At 37.4% G+C, this 17809-nt stretch overlaps 1 long non-coding RNA gene across 1 annotated transcript in view; it reads left to right on the forward strand.

Moving 5' to 3' along the window:
- Positions 1-17616, forward strand: part of LOC148213567 (uncharacterized) — a 78152-nt gene extending 60536 nt beyond the window's left edge. The window contains exons 2-3 of the long non-coding RNA XR_015794425.1: positions 16110-16220; positions 17311-17616. This is a non-coding gene — a long non-coding RNA (uncharacterized LOC148213567). The remainder of the gene's footprint in view (positions 1-16109; positions 16221-17310) is intronic.
- The last annotated feature ends 193 nt before the right edge of the window (positions 17617-17809 follow it).

Genomic DNA, 17809 nt, shown 5'->3' on the forward strand with positions numbered 1-17809 from the left:
CTTATGGGTCTTGAAAAAAATGACTTTGAAATGGACCTTTTTTCCTGTTTTAGAGAGTGGCATTTTTGTTGTTAACTTCTCCATTTTTCTACATTTCTCCTTGGTTAAATGGAAGCCAAAAACGTTGGCAGTTTACCACCTGCTGTGCTGGCAGTTTAATGTACCATAGAGTGAAGGGAAAGATTTATTCATTTTGGAAACAGCTGCCTTGGAGCACCAGCCACACCTCAAAATGATCCAGTTTAAATGAAAAAAAAAAGGGGGGGGAAAGATGGAACAAACACTTTCTGTTTGCAAAATATTAATAATACAGCAGTGACATTCTGAATGCCATCTCAAAACTGTTCAGAAGAGAGAAAGCTGTGTACCTATTTAACTCACATACGTTTTAAATAAACATTTTAAGCTCAGCACCTAGAACAAAATATAAGGAAGGATAACTGAAACACATTATTTTTTTGGATTTTAATTAGATTCAAAGGTCTGGAATTCTTTTCAGTATCTTTCACGTTGTGAGGTGTGAGCATTTAGAAGAAAAATGAGCTGAGAATATAAAAGACAGCAAAACTTCCCTTTCCCCTTTCCTAAAAAGTTACTAACTGAACGTGGTGAGGCTTGGAATACCAATAAGACTGTTTTCTTTAAATGAAAGAAGCTAACAAGACAGCTGAATTGAAGACTAACAGCAACCCAGAAACTGTATTGTTGTCACAATAGTTATATCAGTTGGAACCTGAGAAATGAGGTGTCAAAAGCCTTCACTGGGTTTGTTCAGGTGTAAAGAAGCAAGAAAACTCTTTTTCTGTAATGGTGTAAAATATTTTTTTCCAAATACCAATGCAAGTGTAATATTAGTTTGCAAATATTCACACTACAACGATGATACACCTTGTGCATTACTTTAAGAAACATAGATTTTAAAAAGTACAAAACAAAGCCAAAGTAATTTTTATGCCACGATAAGAAAATAAAAGGGTTCAAATGAAGCAGACCTACCTAAGCATCTTAGCAATGAAAGAAAGTTTTTTGGGGACTAACCAAGTACTACAAAATAGAGATTTTCATTCTATATTCCAATAGCAAGGTCATATTTTTTTTAATCTGGTGCCAATTTCCCAAGAGTTTCCTTTCCTGGTGAATAAAGCATCTCTTTTTCTACCTCATGCTTAGTGGAAATTTAGAATTTCTGAATGGTGATATTTTCGCAATTATTTTTATTATTGACAGTTGGCAAAGACTAAGGTTGCCCAAGATATGTGTGGAGCCAGGAAAACTGTGAGATGCCAATTTAGTGAAAGGTGGGGCACAGTTGTATTGAGCTCTCACCTATTCTGTAACTAGGTTAAATGCAAGAATCCTACTTGTAAGGGTTTTACTTTAAAAGAAGCATCACTCAGTAATTCCTCTATCGCAGACCAAGCAGGAGAACTCATGGAGCCACTGAACAGCCTTCTTCAGCTTCCCAAGAGCCAAAGCATGTTCTTATATTCCTTCCTGGCCAGGAACTGGGCTAGGGGAAATCTCTCTGATCTTTCCTGCCACAAGCCTGACAAACATACTTCAGTTGATTACTGAATTAACCAGTTTTCTAGGTTCACACATATATTGAGCCATGAGCTAACCAATCAGGCAGGACTTCCATAATACCCTAAGCTTTGGCTACCAGATCTGGGCTGTGAACTCCTGGATGATCACTGAATGGCAAGTGAGAGTTAGTGATATCCATGTCACTTTGCTGCCACCCACTAGTTGTCTAGATATTTCCAGCCCAGATTTGGTAGTCTTACACTCACAAATGCAGTAAAAAGGATAAGGATTTATAAGGATAAAACTAATCAGGTTTTCTCTGCTGTGCAAATGCAGCTGCTAGGACAGGGGTATCTGCAGGGAGGAGGTCATAAAGTCAATATGGCAGGTATGTGATGAAAGGCTCACCCTTTTTATGAGCATTGTGACACAAGTAAAAAAAGGGGTGGTGCTTTGATCACATGGTCATGGCTGCCATATTGACTTTCTTTACCCCCCCCTTCCCTGGGAACACCCCTGCATTAGGACTCTAATTGCCCTAGTTAAGCATATGGTGCAAATGCAGCCTTACTGCTGGTGGTTCAAGTGACCAGGAGTACAACTTTCCTATTGACCTTAAATAGGTTGATGAGATAGGTTGGCACCCATGGTTGTAGGGGAGGGGGACAGTGTGTGCATCCCCATCCTGTACATCATTTCAAGACCTTATACAATCAGGAGAATATTTGAATCACACACATGCTGTATGTCAGCAAATAACAAATGACTGACTATATATGTAGAACCTATATAACTGTCACTAAGTTCAGTTAAGAAAAGACACTAACAAGTTTTGGAATTATGTGCTCACAGAATTACAGGCACTTTTGCCTGAAACTGTTATTATCTTCCTGCTGTTTTTACTCTCTTTCAGGCTTTACTTTCTCCACGTTATCCCCTCTCCTATCCCTTCCTCCAAATCCTGTCTCGTTGGGTGTTTATTTACCCATCTTAGTTCAGAATGGAATTTCACAGGGGCAAGAAACGACAATAAACCATTCAGCTGCCTTTCAAGACCTTTGCTCCAGGCTTCTTCTGCTGGCTGGCCCTCACCATCTTTCAAATATTTTTTGGCCAACACAATAAAAACAAAGGCTCAGGAATTTTGCTCATTTCCCTCCCACCTGGAGTTTTGGCAATGGTTCTCCTTCTCAGTCCCTTTGAGCAGCTGGCTTTGTGACAAGTCTTGTATCACATGGGTGACAGTCAGCCTATGCAACCATACACCTGGGGAGTAGAGGTAATGTTTGACCTTGTGCTCATGCATTCTCTCCCTTCCCTGATCTTCTGTAATAATCCTTCTCCTTCTCCTTCTCCTTCTCCTTCTCCTTCTCCTTCTCCTTCTCCTTCTCCTTCTCCTTCTCCTTCTCCTTCTCCTTCTCCTTCCTTCCTTCTTCCTTCCTTTTCCCCCTGCCCCTCCCCCTCAACCCTCCTCCTCCTTCCAAATAACAGTTTGTAGTTAAGAAGAAAACAAAGAGGTAAAGGATCAAAGTTGGCTAGTTTGGGTCTGCATGTAATAACTGCAAATATATTTTCATTCTGTGGATCAAAGAAGAGCATTAGATTGTTTCAGAAAATGTGCATAAGGTAATGCATTATAATGCATGAGATAAGGGAAATTAATGCCAAATTAATTAAAAATAATGTTGTGTAAGGTTAGAGTTTGGATTAAGACAATTAGATTAATAGATACCAGAGACTATCTTAATAATCCCTACAAAATTGCCAAATATCTCCTTTGTTAGTTAAATGACTCCAGTGATTACAGAATGCCAAAGACTTCTTCAAGAGTGCCATTTTGGGAAAAATGCCCATAATCTCCAATGACCTTCTTACCAAGGATGTAAAATAAATCTTCCACCCTGGAACTTCTCGCTGTTCTTAGAAAATTAATCTGTGTTTCAAAGGTGTATGTGAGTGCCCTCTGAGTAGAAGACAGGATGTAAATACAGAAATATTAGTGATATAATTATGGGTTGGTTTGTGAGTGAGAGAGGGAGAGAGAGAGAATATGGGATGGTAATCATGCATTCTCCCTCCCCACCCCATTGACATTTTCAACTAAAAAAGTGGGCTATAGTGTAGGATATTGATAAACTTAAGAAAAAGTGGGGTTGTACCTTTACTGAAAGCAGAAATTTTCTGTGGTTCCTTAGAGAGAAAAAAAATCAGCTAATGAAATAGGTCTATTTTTCCATGTGGTTTCTTGTAATATACTTGGAAGGAACAGAGAAGACTATTTAAGAATATTATGCAAAATTGCTTCCAGTTCCTTTTTTCCCCAAGAGACCCCAAAACTGTATATATGCAGTCTCACCCACTATACCTTCATAAACAATCCTGTTGAGATAGGGGCAGACTGTCCTAGTCTACACTCCAACCATTCTAAACCTGACACCACAGTGCCTCTCATACAGAATACTGAATTGTATGTAATATATTGTCAAAACTCTCATGACTGTGTCAGTGTCTCTGTCTCTAGTGCTTTAGCAAATATTGTGCACCTCTTTATATAAAGAGGATCCTGCTCAGTTTATAGTAGATCATGTATGGCATCCTCCATATTTCCATGACTCGATGGACTAAAACCAATCTTCCAGATTGTGAATGCTATGACCACAGGATGCTTGAATGGAAGGCTTGCACTCTGCATGTTTATCTGTTTCTTTGGAAGTAACAAGCACAAATTACATAGTGGAGTCCTTGGGGTTCTCTGAGCATGGTTCTTTCGCCTCTATTGGTACAAATTATTACTCTATTGGTAATATCGCTATATTCGCCTCTATTGGTACAAATTACATATTAAAGCCTAAGAAACTCTCAAATAGGAGAGACTGCCAACCAGAGTAACTCAGAATAACCCCATCTTGCTTTTGTTTAGTGCAAGATAGGACACCTTTCAAGGTTCTATTATTATACCCTACAAAAATAAGATAGCATTCCTGGACTCTCTGTAATGTCTGTTTCTTGAAGGGCTGACAATAGGGGAATACCTGCCATTGTTACTAATGTCCTGCTTGTGAAGGTGCCACAATGAGTAGAGAAACTGATAATCCATGTGAAGTATTGCCAATGACCTCATTGTCCATGACAGATTCTAAGGTTACTGTTATCACAGATTACACTTCCTCCCTTCCCTGTTCTGCCAGAGCACTGAGTAGGGTATTTGCACCCCTCCATCATTTGCTATCATCCCAAGTTGTCTGTTACCTTCCTTGTGAGGTTATGGGTGGGTTTGAGGGCTTCCCAAAAGCATCATTAAGGGAAATGGAATGCTAGATTAGATGGACTTTTTGTCTCATCTATCACGGCTCTTCAAAAAAATGACTAAGAACTGCAGTTAATATTCACTTGTATTGGCTAGATTTCTCTTTCATGTCCAAAAGAGATTTAAAGCTGGCGTGCTATCTGGGTTAGAGCAAGAAAGCCTAAGATATTGGGTTTGTTGAAGAAAAAAATCAAATTCAAAAACATTTGGACCCATTAGCATAGTTTCATGGCTCTTTGGATCCTGTGTATGCTCTTTTTAGGACTCAGCTTATCAGACAACACACATTTTTCACAAACTGCATGAATTTTAACAGAGTATAAAGGTTGCTTCTATTAACTGCTAACATACTAAGAAAATTCCATTTAAATTCTATTTTTAACACTGATGTGTATTATGGATATGCTTTATATTCTATTTTCTGGGTGATGATGGTGATGTTGGGAAACTCAAAGCTGAACTGCCATAATGGTTCTGTGCTCACGTTTTAAAGACTATTTCTATATCATGATCTTTTGCCAAGTTGCCTTTTATTAGTTTTATATTCAAAACCTTTTTTCTTGGATAGAATAAAAATAATTCTTTGGCTCTCCCGACTGCTCTCATGATTGTATCATTTTTTCCTCCAGGTTTCCTTTCTATCATATTTAACTTTGAAGTTATTTCTTTGATTTTCTTTCTCTGGGGAAGAAATTTCATGTGCGATCATATCCCTATCAATTAGAATTTTAAACATCTCATTCATTGGATCTTTTTATCTCCTGACAATAAAGAAGAGGCTGCTGGAACTCTTGGTGAATAGAATATAAGTTCTTCCTCTGTGCTAGAAGCGTTCACAAGCTAATATAACATTTCTAGAGCCAAACGCTTTGCTCTACTGCTTTGTGAATCATGATATCTTGACCTTTGGCAAAAGCAGTTTCCTGATCTTCTTTTAATAAAACTGTTGGTCTTTTATCCCAGTTATTTATGTTCACCTCTATTTTGTGACCCCTGCAAACACAATTAATTTGTATTTGCTTATACGGGCAAGCTGTGACACTCTAGATATCCCTGAAATTGGAACTTTCAGCCGCCTGGTTAACGATGACTGATGCTGGAAACAGTAGTTCATCTGGGAAGCATAGATTGCCCATTCTGTATTATATTTTAAGGGACAGGATACACAGAGCAATATCCAGCAAATATTTTTTCTTTTTTTAAGAGCAAATATTAAACATGCCTGCTTGGTTCCAGGTGAATTATTACAAAAAGCTCATTCTAATTGGATTACTATAGCATGAGCCCCATGGGGCTGTCTTTCAAAATGATATGGGATCAGTAGCTAGCACAAATTGCAGCAGCTAGACTTCTGACCAGATTGAAAATGTTCCACTTTGTGAATTTCTTACTTTGAAAGAACGACTGTTCCAAATTTTAGAGTACCCTGCCACTTGGTGAGGAACTGTGTGATTAGTCAGGTCTTTTGTCTACAGCAGGAATGGACAACTGTGGCCTCAGGGGCACATGAAGCCCTTGGCTCAATTTTGAAAGCTCTCTAAAAGAGATGTCTTCGAACAGTTGGTAAAAGTTGGTAAAATGTATCTCTCCCTTCCTTCTAGTGTGCTGCTTGGGAGACAAAGAGGAGGCCAGAAAAAGAATGAACCCACCCCAAAAAAGGGGGGGGGGCTGAAAATATGTAAGAGAGAGAATAGGTGATCTCATCCACTCTTGGTTCTACTCATTCCTTGTTTCATCTCCTCCCCTGCCCACTATATAGACCCCATCAGATGGTCTTGAGAGAATATGGTCCCTGAGAAAATAGAAAAGGTGTTGGCCTAAATTCTGCACTATTCTAGTGCTTGAATAAATATATTATTTTGTTTCTGAAAATGTTTGTTTCCTTTAATAAACATGATTTCCTCTGATATTCTCTGCTACTTGTGCTGGAATTTAGTATATCAAGAAGTGGTTGCTGTAAACTTGCTTTTTAAACTTGAATGGCTCCGTTTCTGAACTCACAAAATCAGAGAAATACATTACTGTGTCTATGTGTGATAAATGTATCCTCTTCCTTGACAGGTTGATCCAGTGGCTAATTGCTGTTTCTTTTCATTTTTTTTTTAAACATCCTTATTTTTGGTCTGATCATCCTCCACAGAGTGTGATGTGAGAGTCTGTTGGCTGGTGTGAGTGATTATTTCAATACAGAACGTGATTGCTTCATATAAATGATACAGGTATATCTCAAACCGGCTAAAAAGGAATGATGCAGCCCAGTAAAATATTGATTCCTTAGACTTCTTACAGAGCATTCTGTTAGCAACTTTGTTTTAAATCCGTATGTCATTCTTTTGTTAGTTTAAAGCCAATCTTTTTAAAAGCCAAGATTCAAAGAGATATATAATGAAAACCCTGACACACCCCTAAAGTACATCGTTGCCAGTGGAGGCTGTGTCTGCTGCTGAAAGAGAAAGAGAGAGAAAGCCTTGTAAGGGACAGCATGTGTTAATTACTCTTAAACCTGTTAGTATATTATGCCTGGCAATGCTCTGAAAATTCTTGGCTTTCTCTAAGAAAATAATAGTGGCTTAGACTTCTCTCCCTGTCTCTTATTTAAAGGCAGAAAGAATAAAAACTAAACACAGAAAAGACTAGACACTATAATGATTTCATGGTTTAAGCCCCTTTGCAAGGAACAGCCTAATTAAATATCTGACATCATCAGGTTTGTTAGTAAATAGTAACCATGGATGCAGAGAAGACTTGCATCTCATTACATCCTGCCTTGGGTTTCAATGAGAGAGATATTGGGGCTGCCAAAGGAAGTCTAGAAACAAAAGCAGAGGGCACAGATTTTGCTTGCTCAGCCAAAATATAGTACTATGAAAAATATCTATTATTAGGGTCTACAGTTCATTACTGAACAGGGGTTTTTTTTTTTTTTTTGGTGCTATAGTAAAAACAACATGAGGAAAATGCAGCTAGAAAAAAAGATAATAAAATAATACTTACAAATATCACATTAAAAGACAACTCCATTCTGTAGATTGAATAATATCTCAAATATACAGCCTCTGTACAGTTAGGCTGATTTATGGCTACCTACATTAATATCTTTCATTTCACTTTAAATCCCTGAACAACACAAAACAGCTGGGTATATCAGGCTACACTGTCGAAAAGTGTAACAAAAAGGAAACCCACTATCTGCTAAAAGCAAGACACTGTTAGGAAAATGTGGATTAGCATGCAGGTGGCAGATACCAGGAGATGAGAAAAAGAGTTCTTTCCATTAGTCAAGGCAATATCCCAGACTGCTCACTATTGATCATCCACTTTGTTATGTTTGTTCTTGCTGAATTTTGTGCAGACGTGCCACCACTATGTATTGTGGTGTGAAAATAAAGGCTTGAAAAAAAAATAAAAATAGAGCAAATGCAGGACATAAATGACTGTCTGGATCAGGTCTGCATGCCCTTCCAGGAATCCTGCCAGTGAATTTTAACCTGGACCGTATGGACTTGTTTTCTTTAGTTTAATCACTTATTTAATCACTTATTTATAAAAATGGTAATCCAGTTTCACTGCATTGGAATGCTTACTACTCAGTCTATTGAATGAAGCCCTGGATAACACAAGTTCTTCCTTTGATAGCACCAATAAGTGCTGCAGCAAGCTGAGATTATGTCAAATGATGACACAAGAGTCATAATGTCACTGTACAAATGGCATCATGAGATACTTCATTGACATCTGACACAAATACATAAACCATGTCATTTATATAATGATTTCATGAAACACATGTCTTTCTTTGCTCCGCTTTCTGTCTTCTGTGGACACCCATGATAGTACCACTGATATTTGCCAAAAATATACCAAAAGCTATAGAGATTGGTGAAGTTCTCCCTTCTATGTCCAGTCCTTTCCACTACCAACATCCCACCCAAATGTTCTAGACCAGACTTTGATATGTTTGATACAGGCAGTATCATGTTAAAAAAAAGAAATGTTAAAGAGTCTAATTTAAACAAGGAAAATGGGCATGCAGATAAAAGCAGAAGAACCCATCAATGTAGGATCTTTTTTTTTCCCATTACCACTTTGAAGCTCAACCTGCATATTGATATTTGGTGCAAATTGGATATGTTATGTTTGTAAATTCATATGATAAAAATGCCTATTACCACATCATTAAAAAAAACTTCCACTTGGTTTTTCAGGAAGTAGCTCTCATCAATGAACAGCACATTCAATAAGACTAACTTTATTGCATAAACACAATACCCAATAGTGTTTTGAGTACAAAAACAAAACAATAGAATCAGAGTTGCAACCGGTCATTAAGTCCAATCCCCTACTAAATTCTGGGATCCTGAGCAGATTAAACGTCTATCCAGTTTGCTTGAAGACATCTAATGGGGAGACTACCACTTCCCTAGGTATTTGGTTCCATTGCTGAACCGCTCGTATTTTTAGAATGTTTGTCATTATTCTTTGTCCTGTTGCTTTGGGATGACAGAATACATGCTGTGATCTTCTTCAGTGTGACACTACTTCAGGTGTTATCCTGTTTCCGTATGGCCTTTCTTAAGATTGATCCTGTATTTCAAGACACAACAGTAACTTGAAGTAACTTAACTTAGTTCATAAAAGGGGGTTTATCATTACCTCTTCTCTATTCTACATCTACTATAGCAATTGCATTTCCTAAAAGTTTTATCGTCCAGCCCCCCACCCAAAAAACCAAAACAAAAAACCCACAATAATGGAATGATGCACAGAAGATGGAAGAAAATACAGTAATTATCTAATATCTACATTATTACATTATTGCCTATGTTTTATGGATCACAATCCACTTCAGATGTAGGGTTTTATGGAAGTTCATGGGAGGAAAGGTCTTTTTCCCTCTGGCAGTGCCTCTGAACACACACACACATATCACCTCATGTTTTTCAAGAGAGCTTCCCAGCCATCTAGAGAAGCTTTGGAGTACTGAGTGAGAAAAAGATATTCTCTTAAATAATTACCGAAACAATTATCTAATTATTTTGGATAGTTACTATGATGATAAGAATTACAGTATGTCAATTCTTCTAAGATGCTGAAAACACCAAATTGTAACTGCTCCATTCCCAGACTTTGCTGCGTTATGGTGGTTATTTTTTGTCTTTTTTCTCTGAAGAACTCAGAGCAGTGCACAGGACAACAAAACCCCCATAATTTCTACAGAATACCTAACATTCAAGTATAAGTTGAAACAAAATGAATCATAATGCAAACATAATCTTGGAACAGTAACATTCTGGGATTAGTTATTTTCCTAACATGGTTCACAGCCTGAACTATGGCTGTGATTGATCAAGCACCCTGTTTGCCTGTTAAATACCCCAAAACATAAGTCTGATAAGAATTGGACACAAATCTGAACACAGCCCATTTGGTATTATTATGGGTCACTTGACATACTTCATGCCCAGGCAGGTCACAAAGATGAGGATGAAGCATAGCCTCTATGATAAAAAAGTGTTTCTGATCCAGAAGACAGTTCTTATTGATGGGACCACAGTCAGGGTCTGCCTGGCTGACTTTAAAGCATATATCCACCAGTCTGAAAAGCATGTTTTAATATACTTGGATGCTAAGTCATCTTTTCAACACAGGTCTTTGTGCTGTGCTGAAGTTTCAGGCCTAGTAATTCACAGACTACCAGTGCAATGCTTTGGGAATCACTGTCACGTAATCTCAGTTCTCCACTTAACAGGCTGAAACTAGCAATTGATGCCAGCTGTAGTTTCTAGTCTGTAGAAAATATTGATGTAATCTCTTCATGAGATGTTTAGAATTGGATGATTTAAGTTATAATAAATCTCTGCAAGGGTGTGTTTACCAGGCATGTAGTCAGGAAGGGGAGGGTGTTGAACTTCTCTCTGCCCCTGGCAAATGTTAAGGAGTCTTAAAAAATCCAGACAGCTTTGCCTCTAACTGTGCTGTCTGAGATGAAACAACTTTTCTGAATTCATGATAGTAAAAATTATTTGGATTCCTATATTTTATATGGTTCAACATATGATCTCCTAAATATGAATAAGTATGAATACTTATCTTCAGAATAAGCATTGGCTCAGAACTATGAACTCCTACTTCAACTTGTATAAATAACATTAGAAATACTTGTAGGAGTCCAAAAGTCATACATTATTGTTACAGGAAACCTTTGAATTGTAGTCCAACAGTGAGATCCCTACAGTGCACATTTGATTAATATTCCTGTTTCATACATTAGAATTATTACTTTATCCCAATAAGTCAAGACAATGATAATATTTGATAGGTAAGATATGGTTTAAAATAACAGAGATAACAAAATGATTCTTTTGCTAGATACAAATTCTCATAAGCAAGATAGATGTGTATCTTTGATCTGTGGTAAATTTGTTCCTGCAATGTATTCATTTTTGTTATAGGTTTTGGGAAAGGAAAGCTATCATTGCTCTTATATGGGTTGCAGCACAATCATAATTTTATTTATGTACATTTTCTCTATTCATTACAGTTGAAGTCACGCCATGACAAACTTTCATTTAAACTATTTTGTTTTCATATTTTTATATAAAATACTGGTTTAATATCCATTCATGTTTGCTGCCCATGGTCATAAGTAAATATGTATTTATTTTAGAAACTTTCTACCTTGACTTCTGGTTCCTGAATGTACCTCCAAGATTTCGAAACTGGAAATAGATGATGATGATGATGATGATGATGATGATGATGATGATGATGATGATGGACAGACAGACAGACAGACAGACTGACAGACAGACAGACAGACAGACAGATAGAAGACAGACAGACAGACAGACAGACAGACAGATAGATAGATAGATAGATAGATAGGTAAGCCAGAATCTCAATGAACTTATTGAAAGGACGGCAGAACCAGAGTTAATTTGAAAAAAAGTACTGCTATTGCTCAAATATTTTTAGATCTCCATCTGCAGGTGCCCTAAAAGTGATATATCAAAATAAAGTAAAACACTATGGAACATGGTAAGCTTCATCTGCTGCTTCCAGGCAAAACAGTGACTCAGGAAAATTGTAATTAAAAAAGAAGAAAGAAAAACTTCTGTTTTTAACTCTACTAATTTCTGACAAGTTAAAAGCTGGATGATTTGGACCCAACCTGAAAGATGTAATGCTACAGCGACCACATAAATACTATAAAAGAACAGTGGAATAAAATGTCTTTGCTGCCTTCCTAAAATTGAAGAGAAAGAGCCAACTGATTCTCTTTAGGGAGGAATTTTCAATTTTTGCCATCAAGGACTTCTCTCCTGGTTCCAGTCATATCCAGCTCTTTGAATTCACCCTAAAAATGAATTGGAAGCCAATGCAATGAAAAATGATTAATATATAATGTTTTGAAAAGTACAACCAAAAACCACTTTGTCCACTGCACTTTACATCTGCTGAAATCTTCAAATGCTTCTCAAGGGCAATCCTGCATGCAGTGCATGGCATCCCACTCTGGATGTGACTAAGGCATAAATGACTCTGGCCATACTGGGATGGTCCAAGAGATGGTGTAGCTGATGCAAAAACCAAAGCATGGCGAAAACAGTCTTAACCGCAGCTTGAGCTTTCAGATATAGGCTGGATTTAAGAGAACTCCCAAACTGATTTTTCAAGAGGATCCTGCACAGGCTCTATCTCCAGGCTGAAATCAAAGTATCTCTTTCCTGTCTGAATTACTGTAAATGTTCGTTTCCTGACCCATGCCCAATCCATTACTCCCAAACAGTCATTCAGGATCTCTATAGCGTTCTAAGAATTGTATTATCGTCAAGGGGAAATAGCTGGGCATCATCTTGATATCGGATGACATCCAACACTATAGAGACAACTCTTCACAATACTTGTATGTAGATATTGAACTGGAAAGAACACTGCCAGAACTTTAAATGCCATGGATCAGCAACCACTACCACCTGCCAGATAAAACAGTGTTTCCATACATTGTCCTTACAATGTTTGCTCTGAAATGATATTAGGATTGTTGATAAGCACAACCCAAGCAGAACTATACCTTGTCCAATTCCTAGTATAGCTTGGTACAAATACTGTAGTCCTTCAAAATGGTTCTACAATTTCTCTGGATTTCTCAAGTAACACTACTGCTAAAAAACTCAGAATGAGAATGATGTCTTTTCCTGGTGTTGAACTGAAATGTAGAAAGCCAGGAAAGCTGCACTCTGCCAGAGATATATGGTTGTACAATAAAATATTTATATGTTAGATTTATATTCCACTTTTTCTTTTGTACAGCTCAAAGCAGTGTACACTGAGCTCTCTACTCATATTTTCCTCACAACAGCCTTGTGAAGTAGGTTAGGTTATGAGAGAGTGACAGGCCCAGCCAGCTTCTGTGCCTGAAGGAGAACTAGAACTCATAGTCTCCCAGTTTGTAGTCCAGCAATTTAGCCACTAAACAAACTGAGTCTCTGGTTCCTTGGATGATTCCTGATTCCTAATCACTGAAGATGTGGAACATGGAAGTGAATTTGAACTTTGTTTAGATTGCTCCAGTGATACTGTGACTGGGCTTGACAATAGAAAAAAAACATGGCAGGATTTCTGTGCTTGGCACTAATTTCTGGCATAGGTTTCCACCAAGGTGGTCTAAATATATTTCATTCATTCCTATTTGTATGACAGGATTATGTGTGGGCTTTAATGGAAGAGTTACTTTATTCTGCTGTCAATGTAACCAATTATTTTGTAGAAAAACAAATCCTCAGAATGTTTTATGCATATTGGCTGCTCAGGAAAGCTGTATGTACGCTTAACAGATAAAATATTATCTGATATCTGGTCCATTGTAGATAGCTTTTATTAAAATGCTTTCAATCAAAAAGACAAACAGTTTCAGACAGGCCCTGTGATTACAATTAATTATTCTCTCTGTATTGGCTGCACTTATGTCTGTCTGGAAGAATTTTGTTTTATGTAAATTCCTTATTTATAGCTCCTACCAAGCTATAAATCAGAAAAAGAAAATCATCAATTTACCTGTAGCTGTTGCAGTATTTTGAAGAGAAAATGACAGAACTAAATAAGCAGGAGATGGTGGAAGTAGCTTGGTTTATTCTTAGACAAATTGAATCTTGTTGCACCCTTATCCTTATATTAGTCACTGCTTCCAGGAAAATCTCTGATCCTTATTTCAAATACATCAACCAAGCTCTTAAAGCTCTCACAAACTTATATATCTGTTTGCTTCTTCCAAATGATGTCCCCATCTTATTTTATACTTTGCTATATACCCCAGTATGCCAGGAGCCAGAAGAGGGTTAATTCTTTTACTTAAACTACAACTTAAAAATATAACTGCGTTTTAATATATGAATTATTATCTGTACAGTCATTAGTTGTGGTTTGTGAAAAGGCAGCCAGATCACTTACGTGGGGTCTGAATGTTCTGCAGAAGCACTGATGTGCATGCCAGAAATCAAGCCTATTCATTCATCCAATCAGATCCTTAACTTAAAGAAACTTTGGAAAGAGAATTAACCCTCAAAGAGCAATGTTTACTTCTAGTAGAAAAAAGTTAACATGTCATTCCCAACAGTCAAAACCAGAAATAAGTGCCTGACTTTCACACGATCAAAGATCTGAAAATGGAGCACCTACAGTATCAGAAATCACAGTCATGAAGAAGGAATCTGGATCATGTGAAACATCTATTCATGTATGGCTATATCCATTGGTGCCACTTTTTAAGACACTTGACTTTATGTGCAAAGGGCGTGTAACATTTGGGGCAGTCAGTAGCATAATCTCAACTTGTTTTCTTTTGTGCATTCACTCTACAAATACAACTCAGGGATGTGGTGTCAGACCCACTAGGTAGACCAAATCAGGACATCAACTCCACAGGAAGTTTAATGCTACTTTTACTGAGACCGGCCATAGTGACAGAATCTTGCAAGCCTGGTTGTGCTATGCCTCCTTCTCGTTCTTATACTTCAGTGAATTAGGGAAACACCTGGCTGAGCTGCCTCCAAATGTTATCTCATTGTTCTGGACTTAAAAAAAATGCTTTACCCCATTTTGTCTAGGTAACAGTTTCTGCCTATCTCTGTCAAGGTCATCTTCCTTATTCTCTATACATGGTAGGAACTGATGGATATATTAACTATCTGCAAGTGTAGCTGAATTTAGTGCAATAGAGCAATTCGCATAGGTTCTATTCCCCGATTGCTCTAAGCTATGGTTTATTTTAATCAAGATCTTAGAATAGGAGTTAGCTAGTATCACTTACTTAATGTCCTATGGCAGAAAATCTAGATAAGTGTTTCTCAGCCTTGACAATTTTAATAAGTGTGGACTTCAACTCCCAGAATTCTGGGAGTTGAAGTTCACACATCTTATAGTTGCCAAGATTGAGAAACGCTGATCTAGATATACAACATATACATGCCCTGATGCATAAATTGTATAAAGCCATAAAACAAACAAGCTATAATGCCTGGATTCAAATGTCACACTACCTCTAAACCAAACAAATCATATTAGTGTGATATTAGAACCCAGACAAAGATAACATTAACCTGTATGACCATTGGGCTCCTAACTCAAAGAATCCTGGGATCTGTAGATGCTTAAAATCGTTATTTATACATGCACATACCCACAGAACTGGAAATTACAAGTGATAAATAGGTCTGAAACTGATTTATGGAACAATCCTGTGCAATACATATATACCCAGAACAATGTTCTAGTGGAGTCCATCAGAATTACCTCTATTACAACGTCCATAGGATCATTATGTTATAAACTCAAAAAATGAACACATATTACATCCAATAATTAGCTTTTAGATTTGCTTGGATGCTCTGCTTTTTGACCTGGAAAATCCTATACCTCTAATCATGTACTCAGCGTGGAGGCAAATATAAGCAGTGCCTGCCCAAGGATGTTCATTTTCATTAGTACACATGTTCCAGGTCTAAATGTTGGCACTGAAAACAGATTTGCAGGAATGAATGCTGGTTATTTCCAACACAAACTAAGCTTTATCCTTTTCCATCAGTCCCATTTCTGTACACCTGCATGATAGCAAATACAATATTTCAAACCACCTAGCTGCTAAGTACGTGTGCATTTTTCCACTAGTCTATTCCCTTTAAAGCTCTGACATTATTGACTGATAATGTGCTGACTGATCCACCAATTCTCACCCTTCACTTTCACAAAGCTCATTCTTGTCTCTTTGTTTTGGCAGATTTTCTTCATTCAGTATTTATATCCAACTGTGTCTAATTTGAAAACTGGAGAGGAGCTACATTCCCTGAGTGTCATCTCTCTCCAGCCTATCATGTACAATAAAAACCAGGTATAGTTCCCATCTTTTCTTTATATTCTAGCTCAGAGTTACATGTATGTGTTTCCTTCCTTCCTTCCTTCCTTCCTTCCTTCCTTCCTTCCTTCCTTCCTTCCTTCCTTCCTTCCTTCCTTCCTTCCTTCCTTCCTTCCTTCCTTCCTTCTTGCCTGCCTGCCCGCCCGCCCGCCCGCCCGCCCGCCTGCCTTCTTCAAATTTGTTATTTATACAATATTTAAACTGAAAATATAAACTTCAGTAGTATCAATTGACAAGAAGGAAGGAAGGAAGGAAGGAAGGAAGGAAGGAAGGAAGGAAGGAAGGAAGGAAGGAAGGAAGGAAGGAAGGAAGGAAGGAAGGAAGGAAGGAAGTTGTGCTTATATAATGGGTAGATATGTCACAGGTACTACCTTTTAGCCTTGGATAAAGAACCTTTTTTATTTAAGAAGAGATAAAAATCAGAACCTTGCATGAGTCATGTTTTTAAGTGTATATTGCTTCTACTGCCAGGTGAGAAAATATAACTAACTGCACAGATTTTTTTTCAGTGATTCCAAAGTGAAGTTATATTCATAAATTCTCTCAAGGAAAGAAACATAGAGGCCATTGGATATTCCAGGGCAAATGAGCTAAAATTGAGATGTCTATATAGAAGCAATATGAGAAATACGTTATTGTACTTTCAAATGGCAGAAAAAAACCATAACATACATTATAGCTGCCATTGTAGGCAATAACTTATCATGTCTTCAAAACTATAAAGAAATAGTGGGAGGTTAATGTTTGGGTATTATGACAAATGAAAAATCTTGAATATGAACCAAACAGTAGAAGATTTCTTTTGTTCTTTCTTGAAAATGTCAGCATGTGTTGGATTCATTCCTGTCAGAGGAAAATTGTATTTTAACCCATTAGAAATGCTAACAATAATTGGTCTGTTTTTCTGATTTCCCACAAGGACCTCTGTAAAAGTATATCTTCCATTCAGAAGATTGATTGATTGATTGATTGATTGATTGATTATGTGCCATCAAGTCATTTTCGACTCCTAGCAACCACAGATAGATTTTCTCTATGACGATCTATCCCTAACCTGTTCTTTCAGGTCTCCCAATGGTGTACTCATCACCACTGTAACTGAGTCCATCCATCTTGCTGCTGGTCATCCTCTTCTTCTCTCCTTCCAGAAGGGAAGGGTATAATTTCCTTCTGGTATAAGAAGATTCTGACTTGAAGACATAACATCAGAATTGCCTCAAACTATAGACAGGACAGTATTGAATAACAGATGCGTACACACAGGAATAAACCATGTGAGGAATCCTCTTTGATGCAGCAAATTTCTGTTGCCAGAGAGACAGTGTTGGACATCAGGTCCCTGGTCAGCAAGTATCAGCTGTGCCAGATAAAAACCCAGTAAATGATAGATTGCATTTTAAAAAAGAAAGAGCAGGAATGCTGTGAGCAACAATTTACAAAATAATTTGGCTAATATTATATAATCTATCACTCTCTAGCAGTTTTTATTGTTCCAATTCCAACAAGAAATTGTGCATATTCTTGTGAAACAGAAAGAACTTCTTTGAATTGGTTGTCATGTAATA

This window comes from Python bivittatus, unplaced genomic scaffold, assembly GCF_059951505.1.
Source record: "Python bivittatus isolate LINGU-HERP-01145 unplaced genomic scaffold, Pbiv_v1 ctg000980_np1212, whole genome shotgun sequence".
In the NCBI taxonomy this organism is placed as follows: Eukaryota; Metazoa; Chordata; class Lepidosauria; order Squamata; family Pythonidae; genus Python; species Python bivittatus.